Below are 24,908 nucleotides of genomic sequence, written 5' to 3'. Positions count from 1 at the left end.
GTCACCCTGCCTCTCTTCAACTCTATACTGAACACACTGAGCTTCCAGGGTGCTGAGGTTTCTCCAGCAGTGAGTCTGGACCACATTATCACAGCTTTCTGTCCATGTGCCCATCTGTCTGTCTTCCGTCCTTCACCATTCTTGTCAAGTCTAAGTCCCCAAACCATGCAAGGACTTGGCAGTGAGCAATGCAAAGGAGACAGACAGAGCACCACAGAAAATATATGTGCACCAAGGTTTCTCCAGAGAGACGGTCTATGTTGGCAATAAGTAAGAAAGCCCGGCTATTTTTCTGGGAAATATCACAGAGATTCCTGTTAAATGTCCACAAGACTGGTCGTGTTAAATACCGAGAAAGATTCGGGGCAGGTAAGCTAGAGTAACCTACCAGAGGAACGTGAGATGGCCTGACAGATTAGGAAACACTTGACACCTTTTAAAAGTTTTTTTTTAAAGACTTATTTTTTAGGAGCCTGTCTGTGTGACTGTGTGTGTGTGTGTGTGTGTGTGTGTGTGTGTGTGTGTGTGTGTGTGTGTGTGTGTGTTTGTGAATGCTCATGTGAGTACAGCTGCCCTAGCTGACCAGATTTTCCTGATACTGGCATTAGAAGCAACAGGGATTCACCATACTTGAGAGCTTGGGGACACTGTCTATACCTGGAAGACAATGGCATTTTTTCATAGTCCTTAAGACAGGGTAAATGAAGACAATCATGTAAGCTCTACTATGAGATATATTCCCCCCATGGTATTATTGTTTCCCACTTCCTGCATTTTTGTTAATTCACTAACATTATAATATAAGACAAAGTCTCAAGGTTAATTAAAAGAGAAACAGATCCAAGTTGCCCTAGGCATTGAACGTGCCTGACCTCATTACACAAATCAGCATTCTTTCTTGACTTTCAATGCTTATTGGATTTGATCCTGCCTGATTCTGCCATCCAGAGGAAGGTGATTCACTCAAAGTGAGCATGTCAAGCTTTCTCTGTGGACCTGTGTAATCTGGTCGATATCATCCTGTCTGGGTGGTATATTTTAGGGGGAGAATACCCAGAGTTCACAGAAGGAAATTTTCCATTTGCTTCACAGCTCTGGTACATCCAATTAAAGCAGTCATGAGAAGTATCTTTGGAAAAGAAAAGGTATGACATATATTTAATCATGCATATCCATATTTATGACACTCATCGTTGTAAGCCTTTCCAAGGGACTCTCTTTTGAAGTATGTTTTCTCTAAGATCCCTTCAGTAATCATTTGGATTCTAACGCCTATTAGCTACATAATCATAAAAAGTTACTGATAGTTCTAAGCTTTGGTGACCCTATTCATATGCTGAGGACCCTCACTGAGACATTTTGAGGGATAACAAGACTATTTGACATTACGTGGTATCATATAATGGTAGACTAAAAATGAGAGTCAACTAAGAGAGTTGGACACATTTCTGAGGGGAAAAAGAATGAAGGAAATCTCCATATAGGCAGACAGAATTTTTTTTGTCATTTTAATGAAATTCTCCAACTCTCCTATCCTTTAAGATCAAAGTATGTGGAGTGGAATCTGGTTACAGCACATTCCTGTCATATGTCAGCTACCATGTTTCTCGTCTTGCTTGGCTATCATTTCTAGATTATAAAGAGACAGCTTAGTAACAAGATATTGTAACCACTATTTTGATATAATCCAATATACTACATGGATAAATACTGCAGGTATTTTGTAATGGTTAGTAAAACAGGTTCATTCATGGTCTAAACAGAAATTCTAGTTCCAACACTCATCTGGGACATTTGGGAAAAGTTATTTAAGATGGTTAATTATACTAAGGTTTCAGATAAAATAGTAGCTGTAGTCATTTGAATGAGAACAGCCCATAAAGGCTCACATGTTTGAATAGTTGGTCTCCAGGCAGTAGAACTGTTTAGAATTAAATCAGAAGGGTGGCCTTGTTGGAGGAGGTGTGTCATTAGGAGCCAGTTGAAAAGTTTTTAAAGCCTAAATCTTTCCCAGTTAGCTTGTGCTTCAAGAAATATTTTGTTAGCTACTGTTCACATGCCATAACTGTCTTCCTGTAGCCATACACCCTGACAAGATGGTCAGGTACTACTCTCCAAAACTATTAGCCACAAAGAAACTCTTTATGCTTTAAATTGCCGAGGTCAAGTGCCATATTATAACAATGTTAAAGTAACTGAGTCAGAGACTGACCTCTGAACATATTCGTGAATTTGCATTCAAAAGTGTTTGCCTGAAATAGAAACATCTAGATAGAATGCAAAGGTACCATTCCATGGAACAGGGTCCCAGACTGAAGGAAAGGGGAAATAAGTAGATTTATCTTTCTGCTTCAACCACCCAATTAGACAAGATGGATCAAGCAAAGAAGTACAGGCTGACAGGAACCAGATGTAGATCTCTCCTGAGAGACAGACCCATAACACAGCAAATACATAGGCGAATGCCAGCAGCAAAACACTGAACTGAGAACAGGACCCCCGCTGAAGGAATCAGAGAAAGGACTGGAAGAGCTTGAAGGGGCTCGAGACCCCATATGAACAACAATGCCAACCAACCAGAGCTTCCAGGGACTAAGCCACTACCTAAAGACTTTACAGGGACTGACCCTGGGCTCCAACCTCATAGGTAGCAATGAATAGCCTAGTAAGAGCACCAGTGGAAGGGGAAGCCCTTGGTACTGCTAAGACTGAACCCCCAGTGAACGTGATTATTGGGGGGAGGGCAGAAATGGGGGGAGGATGGGGAGGGGAATACTCAAATAGAAGGGGAGTGGGAGGGGTTGGGGGGATGTTGGCCCAGAAACCAGGAAAGGGAATAACAATCGAAATGTAAATAAGAAATGCTCAAGTTAATAAAGAAAAAAAGAAAAAGGAAAAAAATAATTTTACACGGAGGTTTTGTTTATTAAAAGTGAAGTTGAGAAAAACTGCTTAGAATGTTATCTGGTATACAATAGCACCAAAACAGACCATTGAAAAAAGCATAAATTTTATTTTCCCGAGAGGAAGCATCATTTCTGTAGATCTACTTGCTATTGAACGGTGTCTTGCATAATTGTCCATCTATTCTGATAATATCCATTGGGAAAATTATGTCAATATTCTTATTCCACACTACAATGATGCATGAAACCCTGCAATTTCGTGGAGAAGAAAGAGGTAGACAAGGTCCTATTGAAAGAGAAAGATTTTCTGGATACAAGGATGAAGACTGAGTACATGAGTACAGGGGCATGCAGCCCAAGCATGTACTCTCTTCCAGCGTTTTCATGTGCTAAGTTCAACCTCAGAGGATTCAACGAGACACATTCAGTCCCTGGTGACATCATTCCCCTGCATAGTTACACAATATGACTCACCACAGTTTTAGATAACGGTTGGTAAGAACTTTAAAAGGGAGTAGGAGGGTAGACAATGAAAGAAGCTCCTAACAGGAATGGAAGTAGTCAGTGCTGCCCTATGAAGGTTGGGGAACACTGTTGGCCTGGCAGTCTGAGGGCTATGTTCTGTGATGCTCACACTGCTCTCCTGACACACACACACAAAGGAGGCAATACTTAATAAGTATAGTGTGGGGACAGTTTTAATATTTTCTAACTTGCATTGTAAGAAAAATAAATCTTTTCTTCTTTACTGCTTTTTCTTTTTTTTATAAAAATTTGTCCAGAATTTTTGGAGTTTGACTTGTGGTCGCACTTCTTATAGATTTATTATGCAAACTCAAAGGAATATAAAGGATATAGAGGTAGGAACATAGATTGGTGGTAGGCGGCTTGCTTAATATATATGAGGCCGTAAATTCAGTTCCCAGTACCAGAAAACAACATCGCCAAACCCTAAAATACTTGGATTAATGAGATGGTTCATCACATAAAGACATTCACTTCTTACAAAGCCTGAAGACATGACTTCAATTCCCAGGTCTCAGACAAAAGGAGGGAACTGATTCCCAGTGAATGACCTCTAACCTCTGCACCTGCAGCTATACAGCAGTACACAAAGTCCCAGTCCACAGTTTCTTATGCATACCAGGAGGTCTGCTCCAACCCAAGACACCAAGTTCAGCCACCAACACAGACAACCAGAGAGAAACAGGCAAGTTCAGGAAAATAATCCACAGAAGCCACTGCAATATGCCACCACTGGAATACAATTCTCCTACTTCATCAAGCCCTGAATATCCTAAAACCCCTGAAGAGCAAGACTATAACCATAAACCCCATGTCATGAAGACGATAGAGGCCTTTAATGGAGAAAAAAGAATTCCTTTAAAAAATATAGGAAAGCAAAAAGAGGTGTAAGCCTATAAAGAGAAAACAAATAAATCCCTTAAAAATACAGGAAAATATAAATAAACAGGGAAAGGAAATGAATAAAATGGTCCAGGACCTAAAAATGGAAATAGAAGCAGTAAGGAAAATAGGTATGGAGACAACCCTGGAGACAGAAAACCTAGAAAAGAGAACTGGACGTACAGATACAAGCAAAAGCAACAGAATACAAGAGATGCAATAGAGAACCGCAGGCTTACAAGATACTAAAGAAATGATAGATTAGTAAAGGAAAACACAAAATGTAAAAAGTTCCTAGCTCTGGGGCTGGAGAGATGGCTCAGAAGTTAAGAGCAGTGTCTGCTCTTCCAAAGGTCCTGAGTTCAATTCCCAGCAAACAACTTGGTGGCTCACAACCATCTATAATCAGGTCTGGTGCCCTCTTCTGGCCTGCAGGCATACATGCAGGCAGAAAGCTGTATGATGTATACATGCATACATACATACATATATACATACATACATACATACATGTAAAAAAAAAGTTCCTAGCTCAAAACATCCAGGAAATTTGGGACACTTTGGAAAGATCAAACAAAGAATCATAGGAGTAGAAGAGATGAAGATTCTCGGTACCAACTGCCAGAAGATATCTTTAACAAAATCCTAGAAAAAACATTCCCAAACTAAAGGAAGAAATTGTACCAGAAAGGAAAGTCCTTCCACCACATAATAATCAAAAATGGATAGAACAAAGAAAGAGTACTCAAAGCTGCAAAGGACCAAGGAGAAGTAGGCAATAACAGTATCAGAATTACACTTGACTTCTCCAAAGAGACTCTAAAAGATAAAAATTCGGGACATATTTCTTGCTGATCCTAAGAGAAGGCAGGAGCCACCCCAAAATACAATACTCAGCAAAACACTCAATCATCATAGAAATAGAAACCAAGAAATTCCATGACAAAACAAATTTTAAACAATATCTTTCTACTATTCCAGTCCTAAAGAGTGTACTAGAAGTAAAACTCCAACACACGAGGATAACTACACCTGAGAAAATACAAGAGATTAATGATCACACACACACACACACACACACACACACACACACACAAACAAACAAACAAACACTCAGACACACACACACACACACACACACAAACACTCAGACACACACAGAGAGAAAGAGAGAGAGAAAGAGAGACAGAGAGACAGAGAGAGACAGAGAGAGACAGAGACGAGACGAGACGAGAAGAGAAGAGAAGAGAAGAGAAGAGGAGAGGAGAGGAGAGGAGAGGAGAGGAGAGGAGAGGAGAGGAGAGGAGAGGAGAGAAGAGAATTACATAAACACACTAACACCCCCAACATCAACATCAAAATAATAGCAACTAACCATCATTGGTCCTTAACATCTCTCAATGTCAAATCACCAATAAAAATAGACACAGACTAACAGACTGAAACCTAAAACAAGATTGAGCATTCTACTGCATACATGAAACAAAACGCAGCAAAACAGTGGACACTATATCAGACTATAAAGCTATAAGATGATTTTCCAAGCAAGTGGACCTGAGAAATGTGATGGAATTGCTATTGTAATATGTAATAATATAGACTTCCAACCAAATTTAATCAAAGGAGAGGAGGAAAGACATTCCATACTCTTCAAAGGAAAAATCTACCAAGATGAAATCTCAATTCTGAACATCTATGCCCAATTGCAAGGGCAGCCAGATTCATAAAAGACACTTTACTAAAGCTCAAATACACACTGAACAGCACACCATAATAACGGTGAACTTCAACACTCCACTCTCATCAATAGACAGGTGAGTGAAACAGAGAAACAATGAAAATTACAGAGACTATAAACCTAATGGATTTAACAAATATCTACAGGACATTTCACCCGAACATAATGGAATATACCTTCTTATCACTCACAGAACCTTCCCAAAATCGACATAAAAGAAACCTCCATAGACACAAGATTAAAATAACCCCATGCATTCTATCAGATCAGCACAGATTGAGTGTGGACGTCAACAACAACAGAAACAGCAAAAACACACACACCCAGGGTAACTGAACGACTTTGTATCCAATTATCATTTGGTTAGAGAAAAAAATTAAAAAATGAAAGACTTTTCAGAATCCAATGAAAATGAAAGCACAATATACCAAACTTACAGCACACAGTAAGAAGTGTGGTAAGAGGAACAGTAATAGCACTGTGTGCCTTCATAAGGAAAATGGAGAGATCTCATACTAGCAATGTAAGGGCACACCTGAAAGCTCTAGAAGAAAAAGAAACAAAAAGAGCCAAGAGGAGTCTATTGGTTCAGGTTCTCTCCTCAGGGATTCTCATCCCTTTAGGATATCTGCCCAGTTTGCTTGATAACAGAGATGGAGACACTTGTCTCTCTCCTCTGTTAGTGAAAGAAAACAGCAAAAGGATCAGGAATGTTTATTTAAGCTTCAGGAAGAAAATTTAAGGAGAATATACCGAAATACTCAGCTGTTTCCTGACAGGCGTAGGAGGCATTTCACCACAAATTTTATATCCTGTGAGGCAAAGTGCTGGTTAGAAGATGACCTGTTTCAATCTGATGACACTTGACATCATGCTACCACCATTGGCAAAAATATGAACTCTAATGGCAGTAAGTGCAGATCCCTTGAGACCGCTGCAGGGGGGGAAATCTGATTATCTTCTATGTCCAGAAATGTCTGTGTAGATAGAGTACTGTCAGGGAGTTCAGCTGAAAACGGTCCAGACCCAGGGCTCTCTTGAACAGTATTTAGTGCTCGGCCTGTTGAGGGTTGAGTCAACAGATTATAGTCTTTGTGGATTATTAAATACAGCCTGGGACGGGCGATGCTGAACAAGAGTTAGGAATTAACATGAAGAGAGTCAATGCTACATTGATGAAAACTGAGGTGATAGCAGTTCACATGGCTGTTTAGCGAGAGTCCACCAACAGCAGGCCAGCACCTATCAAGTCATGGTTCATATCGGCACATCCCGAGAAGTGTTTTCAGAAACAGGCAGCTTTATACAATGACTCTGGAGTCCTTCAGTCAGTGTTGCCTGCTTTTCTTACCCCTATCACAAGGTACATGACAAAAGTGCCTTAATGAGGAAGGATTTATTTTGCTTCCTAGTTTCAAAAGGTTCAGTACTGTGTCAGGGAAGACATAGTGGTTAGAGCATGTGGCCTGTGGTGATGGGAACCAAAGCTTAGGAGATTGTTTACCTCATTGTGACTTGTTTAGGAAGCAGAAGGCTCAAGAGGGGATCAGCCAGGTTATAACTCAAAGTCTATCCTCCAAGATACCTGTTTTCTCCAGCTAGGCTCTGGTCCTACATAAGCCCCAACTTACCAAACTAGTATTGTTATGGTGGCCCCTTGTATCTAACATAATGTGATCATAAAGTTAATGCAGAAAAGTTTATTGTAATGAGCCACTGCAGAGATGCAGACAGGAATCTGGAGATAAACTCTGACCCTGAGTCAGAATGTTATAGAATTTTTAATCAAATATCAACATCGGCTGTCATCATCTGTGCCACATTGCAGTTTCATTGTGTGTCAATCAGGACTGTACTAGGAACATTTCTTCGTGGTACATTTATGCTTGTCTCATTGGTTGGCTTGCTCAACTGCGGGAGAGTGGTTTGCCCAGCATTCATATCTCAACTTGCCAACCAAGATGACACTCATTCAGGTAGGGCTTGGGAAGTGAACCTTTGACACCTGTTCAGAATGCAAGTTTTATTCAAAATCAAATTGTAGTCTGCAGCTGGAGCTGACCCTGTGCCAGAGCTCTCTGTACCCAGATCCTACCGGGAAACAGCTGGTCTCCCAGGAGTGCTGACACACAGGCTTAGAGGAGGGCCAAGCCACTGTCACAGACAGCAAGACCAGCTAACACCAGAGATAACCAGATGGCCAGACAAGTGTAAGGACCTAAGCAACAGAAACCAAGGCCACTTGGCATCATGAGAACCCAGTTCTCCCACCACAGAAAGCCTGGATAACCAAACACACTGGAAAAGCAAGATTCTGATTTCAAATCACACCTCGTGATGAAGTTAGAAGACTTTAAGAAGGATATAAATAATTTCTTTAAAGAAATACAGGACAATACAGGTAAACAGGTAGAAGACTTTAAAAAGGAAATACCAAAATTCCTTAAAGCAAGACAGGAATACACAACCAAACATGTGAAGGAATGGAGCAAAATCACCAGGATCTAAAAATGGAAATAGAAACAATAAGGAAATCACAACAGGAGACAACCCTGGAGATAGAAAACCTAGGACAGAGATGAGGAGTCATAGACGTAAGCATCACAATAGAAAGTGAGAGATAGAATAGAGAACCTTGGGTACAGAAGAAACCATAGAAAACATTAACACAGCAGTCAAAGAAAATGCAAAACACAAAAATATCCTAAGCCAATACATCCAGGTAATTCAGAACACAATGAGAAGATCAAACCTGAGGATATTAGGTGTAGAAGAGTGAAGTTTCCCAACTTAAAGAGCCAGTAAATATCCTCGAGAAAATTATAGAAAAAATTTCCCTATCAAAAACAAAGAAATGCCCATAAGCATACAAGAAACCTACAGAACGCCTAATAAATTGGACCATAAAAATTGCTCAAAACTCCAAATGCACTAAACAAATAAAGAATATTAAAAGTAGTAAGGGACAGACCTATCAGAACCACACCAGACTTTGACAGCCAAGCAGCACTTTGCCAGGCATGCAAGGGATGGTCCAGGCTCTAATATCCAGATGGAAATTGTTAATGGAGGAAAAAATGTCTGCTTCTGGAAATTAGATGTCAGGCTCTGTTCTGCCAAGGGCATGAGATTCAAAAGAAGAAACTCCATCTTTGGAGCTAATGGGAAAGTTACCGTGACAGTTACTGGACTCAAACCTCATAAAGTGATCAGAAGGATCAGTGGTCTGAATGTTCTTCATGTTTGTTCTACTCAACACTAAAGACAGGAAACATCCATATCTCTAGAGTCCAACACAGGGATCCCAGTGCAAGTTATATGACAGGATATCGGGCAGAAAGTGTTAGTGCAGAGGATGAGTGACAAGTTAGAGATGTCCTGCCAAGGTGCTTCTTCCCACCAACATGCACACACACACACACACACACACACACACACACACACACACTCACACACACATTACAATGACCGTTGATCTATCTCAGGGTAGGCTCACGGAATTATATATACAGACAGATAACTTCTAATTTCGAAGAGAAGCCACTGAGAATCCAGGAAGTTAACCAAGATAGCAGAGGTCTCTCAACCTAGGGTTCCTTCTACATTGCACCATTTTCAGGTTTCTATTTATAAATATTTCACTGTCATAATGAAGAGAAATCCAAGAGTTTGAAGCTTTGATTATATGAATTAAACTTTAATTATATCAATAAAATTGACACAACCTCATAATCACTTACGTGTAATGGATAAAGCTAAAGAATTTTGAAACCCACCTATGCAAATACACACATAGTAAGTCTCTCCTTCCTACCCTTGAGGACAATCTTTTGTAGCACTTTCCTTTACTTTTTATAAAATGTACCATATGCACTGCAAGATGATCCAATACTTATTAGTACATAGAAATCAACTATATCCTTTTCAGTTTTATATTACTGCACAGGCATGGACCTGATATTGCCCACTCATCCATTCTAACAACCATGAACAGAGATGGTTTAAAACAGCGCTACAAAGTAAGTCCTTACCACAGGCACACATACTTCAGCACACCACTGACCCTGCCATATAATGAGACTCCTAGAGATAAACGAGATGGGGGATGAGCTGCAAGCATTTCCCAGGCTGCCATGGGATCAACATGGTCTTGGTGCCTCCTCATCTCTTGGAGGTTTCTCCTGACAAACTTGTTCTTAGCAAAGTGGAAATGAGAGAAAATATTTTCTTGATTAAATAATGCCACATTCACAAACACAGATGGGTATTGAAAATCATGCTAGAAGTGCCATAAGCTTGTGTACAAAGAAAAGAATTTGATTCGTGCCCTTCGTCCTACCTCAAAATATAAGCCTTATATTCCTACAACAGGATCTAAGTGCCGTGAGAGAAGCACTCCTTTGATAAAAGTCCCAGGGCTGTAAGAAGGTTCCTGTGAAGTGGAAATGCCCAGTGGCAGAAGAGAGACACAGAAAGCGAAGGATCACAGAGGCAAAATACTAGTCTGAACTAAGAAGAATTACAGGACGTCAAAAACAGACTCACCATCAAGAGGAAGGATACAAACAGGCAGTGGGTCTTGAGAGGTAGGGTCTGCACATGACAGTGGGTTGATCCAGAGCATAACTGACAGAGGGCATGATAGGTGGTGTGTGGAATGTTGTGCTTAAGAGTCACAGTGAGTTGGATGATTGTCCTAGTGCCTTCTGTCTTACTATGATAAAATATCTCGACAAAAAGAGACTTGGGGGAGAAAGGGTTTGTTTTCACTAACAATTCTAGGTTAAAATCCATCCTTGTGGCAAAGTCTTAGTAGCAAGGGCTTGAGACAGTTGGCCATGTCTCATTCACAGCCAAGAACAGACAAATGGATTTGTGTGTGCTCAGTTGCGCATTGGCTTGACTGTGCTCAGTGCAACCTCTTGACTTACCTAGTTCAGTAGCCCTTGCCCAGAGAATGTTGCTACCCTCAACGGGACGGATCTTCCTACACAATTAATTTCATTAAAGCAATCCCCTAAAGTCAAGCTTCCAGGATAAACCAATGGACCCAGTCCCTCACTGGCATGCTGCCCTTCTTGGGTGATTCTGTGTTGTGTCAGGTGACAAGGCTGATGGCACATCACAAAGATATTACTTTGCAGGTAAAGGACCCAAAGTCTGGAGAAGTGATGAACATTAGCCCAAGACGACACAGCGACACAGTAAGCTCTGGATATGGACTCTCTCGCTCGGGGTTCCTCAACATTGATTACATAATACTGATTGTGGTAGATTGAATGAGAATGGCTTCTGTAACCTCATGTGGTTCAACACTCACTCACCTATCAGTGGAACTATATGGGAAGGATTTGGAGGTGTGGCCTTGTTGGAGGCAGTATTGCTTCTTACAATGGGCTTTGTAGGTTCCAAAGGACCATACATTTCCCAGTGACCTCCCTCTGCCTTGCAACTGTGGATAAGGTTTTAGCCCTCAGCTACTGCTCCAGCACCATCTCTGTCTGCCTTGCTGCTGGGATTCTCTCCACCATGATGGCCCTGGACTCTAATCCTATGGAACTGTATTCCCAAATAACTCTTCCTTCTATAAATTACCTTGGTTGTGTTGTCCCTTCACAGCAACAGAAAAGCGACTGACTCTGATAAAATATCTACCTGCTGATGTCCTGGCCACACCCCTGTCAGTTTATTTATTTGGATGTAAGGAAATGAGGAGTCCATGCACCTTGCATTTTAAACTGGAAGGTGGTTGACATGTGCAGCCTACCACGGGAATGAATCTCTGGTAAACTATTTCCATCTTCTGTCCCATAGCCTTGGACTCCCCTATTTACCATGCTGGAGCTGCTTCTGCGTGAGACCTGGAGGACAATTTATTAGACCTTCAGAGGGACATGATCATCTGAGACTTCCTAGCACTCTTAATGATACAGCCACACCCACTGGCATCTGCCTCCCTTGAGGGAGACTGCAAGAATTCAGAAACTTATTTTACTGGTTGCCATGGCAATTCTTTGCAGTGTCAGCAGAAATACTCCACAAGACACACAAGCTAGTAGAAGCCTCCCCCAAGTCTTCAGCTCAGAATCTCTCTCAGCCCTAGCCTCAAGCACTGTATTGCAGAGCCTTGACTCTGAAATGCAACAAAATAACCACAAACTCTGGGATTCTTTGCTATACCCTCCTCTTCATAGGGCTCAGAAGTGAAACATTGTAACCGCCTATCCAGCTGGAACAGGCATGGGGGCAGATGGAATTGAAAAGTTCTTTCACCACTGATCCTCCTTGTATAGACTCCAAAGCTCCTGATTAATGTATCCCTCCAATTGCTAAAGCAACTCTAATCCCCCAGAATCCTGACCAGGTTTGTTCCTAATCTCACTGTTTTCCAAGCTCTCAATTTGAGTTTTATTTAATTCCCTGTGTCGGTTTGGACACATGGAGTTCAGGGGATAACCTAAGGTGTCGGCCCATATTCTCCTTCTTCCTTGTTTGAATAAGGTCTCTTTGTTTTTTGCTACTTCACATAGGCTAGATTCTGGGTCTGCTCCAGTCTCTACCTCACATCTTGCCTTTGAAGACCTGGGATTGCAGGAGTGCTACCGAGCCTGAATTTTTACCTGAGTTCTGAGGATGCTGATCCAAGTCCTCATGCAAGTGCTCTATTCATTAACGCAATTCCCCATCCCATAATTCATCTGTAGTCATGTAGATCTTTAAAATATTGAAAAAAAAACCTTCCTATCATCTTAAAATTCTTGCCATGTATAGAAAACAGAACAGTCCTACCCTCACTGACAAGCAAAGCCAAGCTATAGCCCAGTAAACCCAGAGCTGTTGGGAGTTAGAACCCAGGTTCCAGTCACAGCTCTGTCAATTGCAAGCTGTGCATATGAAATGTGAAACACTTGCAAGCTGTAAACCTTACACTAGAGAGCTCGTGTCTGGAATAGTTTGTAGTTAAAGAGCCAGCTCACTTTTTTAGACGTGCTAAGCACAGTTTCTGGGTTCTTTTCAAATATAACTCTCCTTTTCAGATGCTACTGCTACCACCATCTTTTGGGGTGTGATTTTTTTATGGAGTGAGGATGGGATATGTACACCTGTTATCAGGTAGGCATTTGCCTGTGCACAGATCCCTGTTCTAAACTGTTCATTTGCTATTGTATGAGGCAATCTTTCTTTCCTGAATCCATCAAGGTCTTGGAACAAAGCAACAGAAATGATTGGGTGACTAATACAAGAAAGTGGATGCAAGCACGGATGGAGATTCAAAATATCAATCAATCAAAGAAAGAAACAAACAACAAAAGTACTGTGAGGGACAGGGGTAGCCAGAAGGATGAACGTAGAGAAACAGGCAGAAATCATGGGAGCACTGGGTCTGCCCACCATGATTCTGGACTACATGGTCCAGTCTCTTTAGAATGCTGCAGCTGTCACTGTCACCCTGAGTATCCTCATGTCCAATCTCTCTCCCTCTTTTGTTACTATTGGTTGAGCTATCATTCTGCTCCTGTGGATTGGATGTGAATGGTAGATGGGCAAACTGTGGAGGGTTCTGCCCCATTGGGAATTGCCAGTCTTTCACACACTGAAAATTTACCCTCAAGAAGATGTGGAGGTACAGGGACTGCTAATACAGTTCAATGGTTAAGAGTACATACTGCTCTTGCAGAGGCCCTGAGTTCATTTCTAGCACCCAATTGTGGTGGCTTACAATGGCCTGTAACCCCTGCTCCAGGGAACTCCCTTCCTCTGGTCTCTGCAGGAACCTATACTCCGGTTCAGAAGCCTACATACACATAATTAAAAATAACTAAATCTCCTTTGTAAAACATATGGAAATAAAATATAAGTGACATTTTCTAGAAAGCAATCTTTTAACTAGTGCTCTTTTTCCTGCTGACAAAGTTTCAGAAGCAATGATTTGTCCTCTTCTACCTCAGAAGTCCTTGTACAACCTACAGGTCCAAACCCAGTGATTTATGAAATCTGCTGTTTCTCCACATTTAAACACCCTGTCAGGTGAGAACAGTAGGAATAAAGGGATTGTTTCTTCTGAGGGTGATTACTGTTTGCAGACCCCTTTCCTTATTTGACTTTAGTAGATAAAAATAAAAATTCTAGGTGGTGCTGATCTCCGGTGCATAATGCAAGAATAACATTAATGCAAAACACTTTGTTTTGTGTACTGAACACTGGCCACCATACATTGATAATTCAATGCAAAGCACCACATGCTCCTGCATCTAATCTATACCTTTTAGATGTATAGTGCAATTAAACATGAATACTTGCGCAGGAATTTACCCGGCTTCTCATCTAAACCTTTGCCCCATTTCTTCTATCCTTAGAAATGTAAGGTGCTTTAGAATTACCTGTTCTGGCAAGAATTCCCCTTCCAGTTTTCCCCAGCATTTTAACTACTCATTTTGAACACCAGTAGTGTTTTTACAAGTAACTCTATTTAAAGGTCCAGATATTGAAGTTAGAAGTGGATGTGGAGGCACATGCCTTTTAACTCCGAACTCAAGAGACATAGGTAGGTGGATCTGTATGAATTTGAGTCCAGCCTGGTCTTCATAGTGAGATCCAGGCCAAATAGCTACATAGATAAATCCTGTCTCTAAAATCAAACAAAATACTGGAGGACAGAGGAACCTTGAGGGAGATCTGCTTTGGCCTTGTGTAGGACCCTCAGACATAGAAATGACACAGGAGACAGGGCCCTGTCAAATGCCCTCCTAGTCTGTTCTAGATAAGCTTTCCAATTGCCTTGTTTTCTAATACGAAATTTCTTTTAACCTTGTAGTCTTAATTCAAATCTCACAAATCTCCTCTGTACAGAGTCCTGTCATGGTCCGGGCACCACTTTTGTGTTCTTACTACACATCCCTCTCGTTGATATTATCTTTTGGCTGTGTCTTGTATGTAACCAACTCCCATGCCATCCCCATGCCAGGGTAAGATCTTAGCTCTTTGTTGACCTTGTGCTTGTACTCCTGTGACTTTTGCTCACAGCTGCCTCACTGGTCTCTCAGAAGCCCCTACTAAGGACCATGGGAGTCAGGTGACTTTCTCCAAGCTGGCTTCCTAAAATACTGAACTGCATTATTCCCACTCCTGAGAGGCATCTCACCCCTCTGGGGATGGAGAAAAGGCGTCCATTTGGCCACTCCGGGACAAGAAGAGCAAAACATATACACTGTAGCAACTTTCTCTACCTGGCTGCAGAGGGAAAGCCCACAGGGTGAGAAAGGAGGGGCTGGAGAGGCGGGCCTGGGGGCAGGGCCCTTGTCGCCCCAGCCAATGGGCTTTGCAGCATAAGGAGACATGGCTGCCCAGTGGAGGTGCTCTCATACTGTGCAAGGCAGAGACATAGCTCTGAGGCTGCAGCACTTTCACTGATCCTGTATTTGGCTTTGCCAATCCGAGGTACATGCGGGCCACCTTAGCTGGCATGGTCGGTAAGCCACAGCAAAGTCGACTAGGTGGGTTTTCTGGCCATAAAGAGCACTCAACCTTGAATCCGGGCTGCAGGCGGGCCCTCGCTTGGTGCCACGTCCCTATAAGCTTGCTCTTTTGATAGAAGAATGTTGATAATGCATGTTGGCAGGATGCAGGTTCTCCCTGGGCCCGGAATCCCACTCTCAGGTCCCAGGCTGCTGCTGCCTGGCCCTAGCTCTACTCCCTGAAGAGCTCCGGAGCCCTGGGGCTCACAAAGCTATGACTTCTGTGGTTTTTAACCCAGCATCCAGACCTGTCCCCAGGAAAAGCTTCCTCTGGGATGCTGAGACCACAGCAGGTGTTGGTGATCTACACTGGATCCCTGCACCTGCTGTGTGCTGATTCCTCAGGACCTGTTGCCTTGGGTCTGGGGCTCAGATCTGTTACGCACTCTTCTATGTCCAGCTATCCGGAAGCAAAGGAAGAAACCTTGGAGCGTTTTCCTGGCCAGACTAGGAACACAGACTAACACCGATAGAGAGACCTGGTTATTTATTCATGATTTACTTGGGTGTAGGCCAGACACTATGCTCATCTGTAGGGGCCTAAAAGGAATTCCAGGAGTTCCTGGGGCCTAACAGGAATGACAGAATAAGAGGGATTGCAGTGAGGTGTTATGTTATTCAGTATTTGGTTCCTAGTTGGTAAACCTGTTTCAGAAGGATAAGGCACTGCTTCTTGGGGAAGAGCGTGTTCCTAAGGTTGGTTTTATAGTTTTCAAAAGCCCAAGTGATTCCCAATCTGTCTCCACTTGTGGCCCAAGAGACTCTCAGCTATTCCTCTCACTATGCCTTTGCTGTACCACAGTGGACTTGTTCTGTAAGCATGAGTCTGAATTATACGTTATGTTTTATAAATTTGTTGCCTTGGTCATGAAGTCTTATTGGAGCAAAAGAAAGGAAGATGCAGAACTTAGAATCTCTTATCCTACGATGAAGGAGGCTGGGAAATAAGTCCAGTTGGTCCAACAGCCACTCTGCTGGTCCTGTGGACAGTGATGGAGGCTGGTATCTACAAGCTAGGAAGCTGTAAACAGCTACATTTTGGGCAACTTGAGTAGCAGGACTCTGGCCAGTTAAGGCTGACTGTAAGGCCCTGTAACCCTGGCTTCTGGGCATGAATTCAGGCAGGGAGACGATGGAGTAAAATTTCTCCAGGAATCTCTGAATGCTCTTATCTCTTTGCCACGAACCTGCACTGGTCTCCTGCACTGTCCCCTGTGTCCCCAGTGCTGCTCTTGCTGCACAGCCCTCTGAGGCTCCTCCACTGGCCTCCTTCACAGCCCCCTACAGGCCACAGCGCTGCCCAACCCTATTCTAAGACATCCAAGTGCTGAGCTGTGGGTCAGAGTCACCCGTGTTCTGCACAACCCCTAGACCCCCAGGCTTGCTGTTGGACTGTGACAGCTACCTGAGCAGCTCACTGAGGTTGGGCATCCTCAGTGGCTCCGAGTCTCACAGCCTGGACCCTGTCCAATGCCTGCCCATCTTCTGCTACCTCTCCATCTCTGAGGACCAAAGGAAGGGGGCGCCTGCGAGGGCTTGGGAGAGGTGCTACAGTGCATATTGATTGGTGGGTGACACTGCAGCAGGCCTACTTGCAGGCCAAGCTGAGCACTTATACTGGAATTCTTTCAGGAGGGGCTCCTTCGGTTCTCTTTGTTTCCAAGTTTCTATTATTATTATTATCATCATCATCATCATCATCATCATCATTGCTGCAAAGTGTCATTCTTGTTGAAATGAATGCCAGTGAAATTTTCTTTTGAATGAACAAAATATCCATAAGAGGGCAGTTGTGATGTGGAAAGAACAGAAAATTCCAAACACTTGTTTAGGTTTCAGATGAGTTTGAAACTCTAGTTTTAAAAGAAAAAAGAGCCAAGCACCAGCAGCTATCAGCCACCATTCCATCTCTTCTCTCACCTGACAGCCTTAGTTACAGTCCAGATGTGAGAACTCTTACATTGGAAGGGTTTCCAAGACCAGTGTGAGCCAGCAGGCTGCCACCTCCCTAAACTATAAGTTTCTAGAATTGAAATTAATGCCCAGAACTTACCTTGATAGGAGTATCTCACAGCCTACTTCATGGTGGTTGTTTACCTTGTTTATGTTTTTTAACAAAGTTCTATATGTTTGGGTATGGGGGAGATCTTGCATTCCAAAGTTTCATTATAGTCTCACTGCCAGCACTCAGTGGGTGTTTAGCTTAGAACCATTTCCTCTGCTCTCTGGAAGCCTTGGGTAGAGTTCAGTTCATAGTCGTTGGGAAATAAATGCTTCATTTTTAGCTGTTTTTAGTTGATCTGCACCTCAACTAATATGAAAAAAGATTTAACTTATTTATTATCTTGTGAAAAGTATACACTGAGGATACTGTTCAACTGTGTTTATCAAGTATGATGAAAGCAATAGATATATGTTTTTTTATGTTAAATTATCATTGCCATTATTAATTGGCAAAATGAGGAATGTGTTCTTTTCACAGTAATATATGCATTTTGTAACTTCACTTGGTTATTTTATTGGAAATGAGTTAGAAAAACCTTAATTTAAGAGATTGTATGCAATATTTATTTCATTGATTTTTTTACTTCTTTATGTAAACTTTAAAAGTTTGAATGGTTTCTTTACAGAAATCTACCTAGATGCTGTGGAAGTAGTTTGAGGAACACTGTATGCTCTTTTTCTTCTTTTCTTTTTTTGAATGTATAATGGCTGTAGCTTATCCAACTTTAAACAATAAAAGAATGGCCACAGACTCTGCAGTCAGGTCACGTGGAGAATGCTTCTCTCATTTGAGCTTTATATAGAAGCAAGGAAAAAAAGTTTCTTGATTTTACCAGCTCTATTGTGATGTTGAGGCTAAGACAGGTAGCAATAATGCGGAAATGGTCTCAGTGCCTTCATTGGGCCTGAACTTACCTTAAATCTTCCTCAACCAAACAAGGACTTCATTGGTGCTTGACAATTTGAATGAGGGATGTGTTCACCAGCAAAAGAGGAAAAGTCTTTTTTACCACTTTTTACATAGCTATGAGGGGAAGAGACCAGGTCTTTGCACTGAAATGTTGGTGGTACACACATATACCTTGTTTAGTGACAGCCCCAAACTTGTACAATAATATTTCAAATGTAAAAAGGCAGGAAGGTCTCAAGATTTCCCAGATGGCAGATGACCAAGCAATCCCTTAGTTTGTATGTAGGTACAGTTGGAGCACTACATGTGCACTCTGGATTACTTTGACAGAAGTAGGGTTTTGAAAATCATGATATATAATATGTTTAATATAATATAACATATTATATAATATAATATATAATATATTTTGAGGAATCAGTTCACTACAAATTGTGACTGGAAACATTGTACTATACATGTTTGTAGGTTTCCCCCAATAAAGGTTTTTGGAAAAAAATATAAAGCTGGACCTTGCTTGTATTGTCTGTGTGTCTTCCTTAGTGCTCCATCCCAGCAGACTATGGAGTAAAATTTCTCCAGTTATTGCTGAATGCTCTCAGGGAGTTTATCATGTTTGCCATGAACCCTTAGTTCACTGACCCCTGAGTTACAAATGTCCCTGAGAAAATCTGGAGCATTCGCTGGCTTTTCAGACTGGGTTCCCAGGGGATAGAGAATGCCTCCATCCTTTTATACTGTGGATAACACAGTTTTGTTGTTTTCTTGTCTGTGTGTAATGAGCTATAAGTTATTTAACTGTTTCCAAAGTCAGAAGCCCTCCCTCCCTTGTCCTGAAGGCTTCCAGTGCACACGTGTCTGCTTCAGTGGGTAAACTAAACAGAGCACAGGGCATGCATGAGGGGAGCATCTGAGAATGCTACTTCCTAAATATTGACTTTCACCTCAACACAACTTCAAGACTCTCATACCTCATACACACATCTCATATGCACACTATGACACTTTCTGCCTAGGACAACCCTTATCCCCAAGCAGAGGGAAAAAGTTCAGCTACGCCTCAGAATTTGGTCACATAGGAAAGAAGTTCTGAATTTCTTTATGGAGTGTGTTGTCTATAAAGGGTCCTCTTTGCATCGTGTATAGCACTTGGTATCGGTCACCTTGTCTAGGCCAGGCTCCTTGATGACAAATTGCATGTCATTGAGCTAAGTCACCAATTTTTTTCTGACCTCAGTGCTTTTGTTTTCCCATCACAGAGATTGAAAGAGGATTGATTTTTAAAGCATTTGTAGCTCCAGGTGCTTGGGCCTTAGAGAGGAATGAACTTCAGAATGAATGGGTGGGTTCAGGTTGATGTGGACACCATGTTCAAATAAAGGGGCCTACCACTTCTGTTTCCTTGGGGACTGGGGTTCACAAGGTAATCTCTTTATTTTTTGGATATTCCCTAGAATGTACAGACAATGTCCACTGCACAGAGGTTAACGTCAAGGCTGTCACATTGGAGTGACTTGACAGCGTCACCCATGTACTGAATAATAAGGCTGACATCTAAACTCATCCTGTGGACACAGTGGAGGGCAGCAGATGCACTTGGAGTAGGAGTTGGAAGCAGCTGGAGAATCAGTTGTCGGTAGGGATGCATGGGGCTGCTACTGTCTTGCCTTCAAGGTAACTAACAGGCTATGAGCTGGTATGACTGGGACTGGGGAGTTCCCAGGCATCCTTGCTTGCAGGGTTTATGTCATTCTGCTTGTATACACAACCACAGCACCTGCATGCGAGCTGAAAGTGTATTAGACAATCTTGATAATCAAATGATAGTGCCTGAGGGAATTCCTCTCAGCCAAAACCTGTTAAAAAGCTGATGCTCAGTATACATTTGTGGACATCTAAATCTTGCTATGACCGCTTTGACTATGCCAGTGTTTGAGAAAATTCAGAGGAGAACTAGGCCATCGTAGAGTTGGTGCATCCTGCCTGACTCCTCTGACATTTATTCTCATGAATAAACATTGCATACAAAATCCTAAGTGCATAAAGAATAGGGCTGAAGGCTGTAAACACCTGAGTAGAAGATACACCAGGTGTTGCCTACCTCTGTGTGACTTGAGTTTGTTCCTGACACTCTGTGTGTTTAGTGTCCTTCAGTTGTAGGGCTCACTCTGCTGACTCTGAGATGACCCAATGAACCTGTTGTGTGGTAGAGGTGGTGGTGAAGACCTTAATTCCAGCAGTCAGGTATAACAGGCAGGTGAAACTGTGAATTTGGGAGCAGCCTGGTCTCCAGTGTGAGATCCAGCACACCCAGGACTACACAGAGAATCCATCTCAAAAAAGAACAAAATAACCAATCAGCCTTTAAGAACAAAATAACCAATCAGCCCTCTGAGGGGTTAGGGAGAATGGGTAGTTCAAGGAAAGATATCTCCAGAGGTCGCCTGATTCACTGTGCTGTTCTGGGCAGTTGTGGAAATAAAAGAAGGAAGACAGGGCCCTTATCTCTCCTCCTCTCCCTCCCACCACCTCTCTCTCTCTCCCCACAACTTCCAATTCCCCATGCCCAGTCTAGTGGTATCTGGAATAACAGGAAGAAATGTGGCTTTGGATAACTAGGATGTTTCAGAGGAAGCACAAAGAACCAAAGGGCTGCTGGAAAGGAGTGTTCCCTTCAGCTGGCTCTTCATCAACTCTGCCCCCTGGGTTTGGGGGAGCCCCAAGTCCCACTCCTGGTGCCCAAGTTGGGGTAGGACTGGGAGTGGGGATGGCATCCCTGAGCAGCCTACAGATCCTGCCCTGCTGCCCCTCCCCCGCAGCCAGCCAGGCCTCTACCAGGCCAAGTGATGATCCCTGTATGAGTGCTACCATGTGGTGGGACTGATGGTTTGCCCAAAGGGAGCGACATTAAATGCATCCAGCAGCAGACCAACACTTACATCATAACTTCCAGCCAGGACTAAGACCTGGTGTTTGAGATCACCAGTGCCTGGGCAACCTGGAATGTCGGCAGGGCTGCAAGGAAGGAGATAGGGAGGTACATTGCCACACATAGTGGCGAGATTCTTGAGTAGAACAGGGATGGTGACTTCCTGGGTGACAGTAAGATTGACTTCATGGCTGTCAGACTCCATGCAGCCCTGGATAGCCTCTACTCAGATGCCTGGCCGGTGTTTGCTCCAGGCTGTAAGCCACTCTCCACCTTCAGGCACAACAACCTGGGAATAGGTGAGTGTGGCATGAACTCATCTCTGAGGCCCAGCACTTAGGCTAGCAGGGCAGGGACATCAGCTAAGGTAGATATCTGTTTCCAGCTATGGTGTGGGCAGGCAGGATGTGTACTATGGAGTTAGAGGTGAGCCTGCCTCCCCAATCTCTGTGGAGGGCCAGGAACTCCATCTTCACACTGGTGCACTTCTCTTCTGCCTCCTCCTCCTTTTCTTCAGTCAAAGCATATGCAGAACCCCCAGGTGAGCATTGATCTCCTGCCACCAATGAGGGGTCATAGGCTAACACAGAGGCCACCCACGTAGCCACTACAGGGTTTCTCTAAACTGAGGTAAGAGGGCCTGCATGCATCGTCTGCTTTGAGAGAAAAGTGACAGCAGCCCTGGTGCCCAGTGGACATAACCTTTTCTGCATGGCGGGCGCAGTATGCATCTGTGAGAGGACAGACCAAGATTGTCCTGTCTGTCACATCACTGCCACACAAGCAATCTGAATATTTTTCCAAATTCCATGTCCCTGGACTCCTGTGTCTGCTCCCTAGGGTACAGCCATGGACCTGTAGTAAGGTGCTGGGCAATAATCACCTCAGTGGGGTGGGGAAGGAGAGGCCTGAGTGGCTACGGGTGGGGCAACGTCCATAGCCTCTGGTTACACTTTGGGAGTGGGCTATACATTTTACTAATGTACAACTCTGATACATCAACAGACCCTTGAATCCGGAAGCAGCTAAGAGAAGCTTTTGTTTAACTTGAAGTGGCCACCAGGACAACCTGACATTCCCTTCTCCCTATCTATGTGACATTAGGTCCCTTCCTCTACAGGGTAAGGTCAGGGAGAAATGCCATCTGTAGCTAGAGGTGCTCTTAGTGATCCCCAGTCCTCTGCTCCTGACCTCCCATCTCCTAACTTGACCCCTTACCTCACACCACCCTTTTCCTGAGTTCCCAACAGATAAGGAGAGGGGACCTAATAAAGTTCTAGGTACATCTTCTGGGATAAAGGAGGATGTCAATCAACAAAGGGCTCACAACTCACCTGTCTCACACAGCTGAGCTGAGAGATCTGAAGGAGGCTTCTCTTTTCCCTCCAACTTTTTGCTTGTCCCTTCATCAAATTTTCTTCAAATTGCTATGGACTTGCCCTTTCCTTTTTTTGTCTTTGTTCTTTTTGCCTATCCCTTCTATTCCCCTTTTCTATCCAGCTGTTACTTGCAGTCCCTGGTTCCTCTTGCCTCTTCTAGCCCAGCTTTGGGCATGTCATCTTCCTGGGAGAGAAGTCTAGAGAACATTTTGATAGCCCCCTTCCCAGGTTCTGATCCTGTAGTGGACAGCCCCTTCCCCACTCCTGCAAAGAGTCAATTCCAATTCCTGATGGAATGTAGTTTTAGATCCAGACAGTTTGAGACTAGAAACTAATAATGGGGTACATAGTGGAAATTAGTAGCGGGGTTCATAAAAGGTTGGAAACCAACCTTTATCTTCTGTGAGCGTTATGCTGAGGGTGCAGCATATCCATATCACTGATCACCTGCCCGAGGGAAGGGGAAGCAGATTGTAGGAAATATCCTGGATCGGGAGAGGTGTGGTTGGGAAGTGTCCCCTCCTCCTCCTTAGCAGTGGCCCACCCCTGACCTCTCTGCACCTAGCTGAACCACTATTGAATCCTGATTATCCAGAAATCATTATGCTCTGTCTTCCCCACTGCCTGAGGAGAGAGCTCAGCTTCTTGGTGATGGGTTACGCCAGGGCAAAGCAGGGTTGGGGTGCAGTGGAGCCTCTTCCAAGAATCAGGCATTGTGAGAGGTCTAGCACCCTTTGTGCTCCTCTTGCTCATTTATGTCACTCAGCAGCCTTCTACCCTCCTGGTTCTGCTGGCTGGGCCAGGAGCAGGTGGGAGACCAGGAGGCCAGCAGATGCTTGTGTGTAATAGGGAGGGAATACTCTGAGCTCTAGCTCAGGAGTCCCACTCTTCCTGGCTGGAGAAGGGATGTGGGAGGAAGGCAGACGGAGGTCTCTCTCTTTTGCCTCTTGTCAATTACTTTGCCTCTCCTCAGCCTTACTCTCTGGACCACCAGCCTGAGAGGGGAGAAACAGGAGGTCACAGCCCAGAAAACTGGCCTGTGACAGCTTCATTCCTTTCCACCAATGTAAGCCATCTTGAGATGTCTGTAGGAGAAAAACCAAATCAAATGGGAGCCTTGGGTTGCCCATGTGCAGGGGATGGAAGTGGGGTGTGAAGAAGAGATCTCTGTCTGTCAATTCCCTCCCCCTCTGTCTCACTAGGGACTCCACAGATCCAATCCATCCCTGCTAGGTGAGCCTTTCCTAGAAACAAGCACAAACAGGATCTAGAAGGAAAACAAGCACTGAAGGAGGGAGCGAAATGGGCTACCAAGAGAGGAGAGGAAACAAAACATCAATAATGAAAAGGAACAGGTCCTCGTAATTAAATCTTCTATTTTAATAAAGGCATTTATTACCATATATATGTAGCAAAGAACCTGGGATTATATGAAAAATGAATTTTATTAGGTAATTGATGATATAAAAATTAATTTAGAAGGTTTACTATAAATGTAGCATGGCACTCTATGTAGCACACGGTAGGTCTGTGTCTACAGGGAGGGCTCAAATTGGTCTCTCAGGACAAGGCAGGCAGGTGTCAGAGTCTTCGATGTCAGAGGAGTAGCAGGAACAGGTAGGTAGGTTTGAGGCTGGGGCTACTCGTGCCTGACCCCAGGCTCTCTGGCCATTGGCCACAGGGGTCTAAGAGGAGATAGATGGGGGGGAATTTCCTAATACTTGCCCATCCTTGGAAGGAAGGTCTGATTTTCCTGTCAGCAGCACACTCTTCTGCAACAGGGGCATGTGAGCCCTTCCCCTATTCTGGGGGATCAACCTCATGTTGTCCAGGCTCCCATAGTAAGCACCATGCCCACCAAGACATCTTGCCAGCTCTCTTTTACCTTAAAGATCATATTTTGGAATGGGGAGGGTGGACACACCTTTAAGCACTTGGGAAGGCAGAAGGCAGAACTTTGTAAATTCAAGACCAATCTGGTCTGTGGAGCTAGTTCAACCACATTCAAGTCTACACAAAGAAACTTTGTCTCAGAAAACAAAATGAAACAAAAAGATCTTATCTTTTTTATGGTTAGTGAAGGTTTAAAGTCACTTATTGGGTTTAGCTGTTAGGATAAG

General features: G+C 43.3%; 1 pseudogene; it reads left to right on the top strand.

Moving 5' to 3' along the window:
* Window positions 1-257: 257 nt before the first annotated feature.
* Mex3a-ps2 (mex-3 RNA binding family member A, pseudogene 2) lies at window positions 258-22,249 on the top strand (annotated as a pseudogene).
* The last annotated feature ends 2,659 nt before the right edge of the window (window positions 22,250-24,908 follow it).

This window comes from Rattus norvegicus, chromosome 7 (assembly GCF_021556685.1).
Source record: "Rattus norvegicus strain SHRSP/BbbUtx chromosome 7, alternate assembly SHRSP_T2T, whole genome shotgun sequence".
Classification (NCBI taxonomy): domain Eukaryota; kingdom Metazoa; phylum Chordata; class Mammalia; order Rodentia; family Muridae; genus Rattus; species Rattus norvegicus.
Note: the sequence above shows the minus strand (reverse complement) of the source record. Positions and strands in the feature narration are given on the sequence as shown.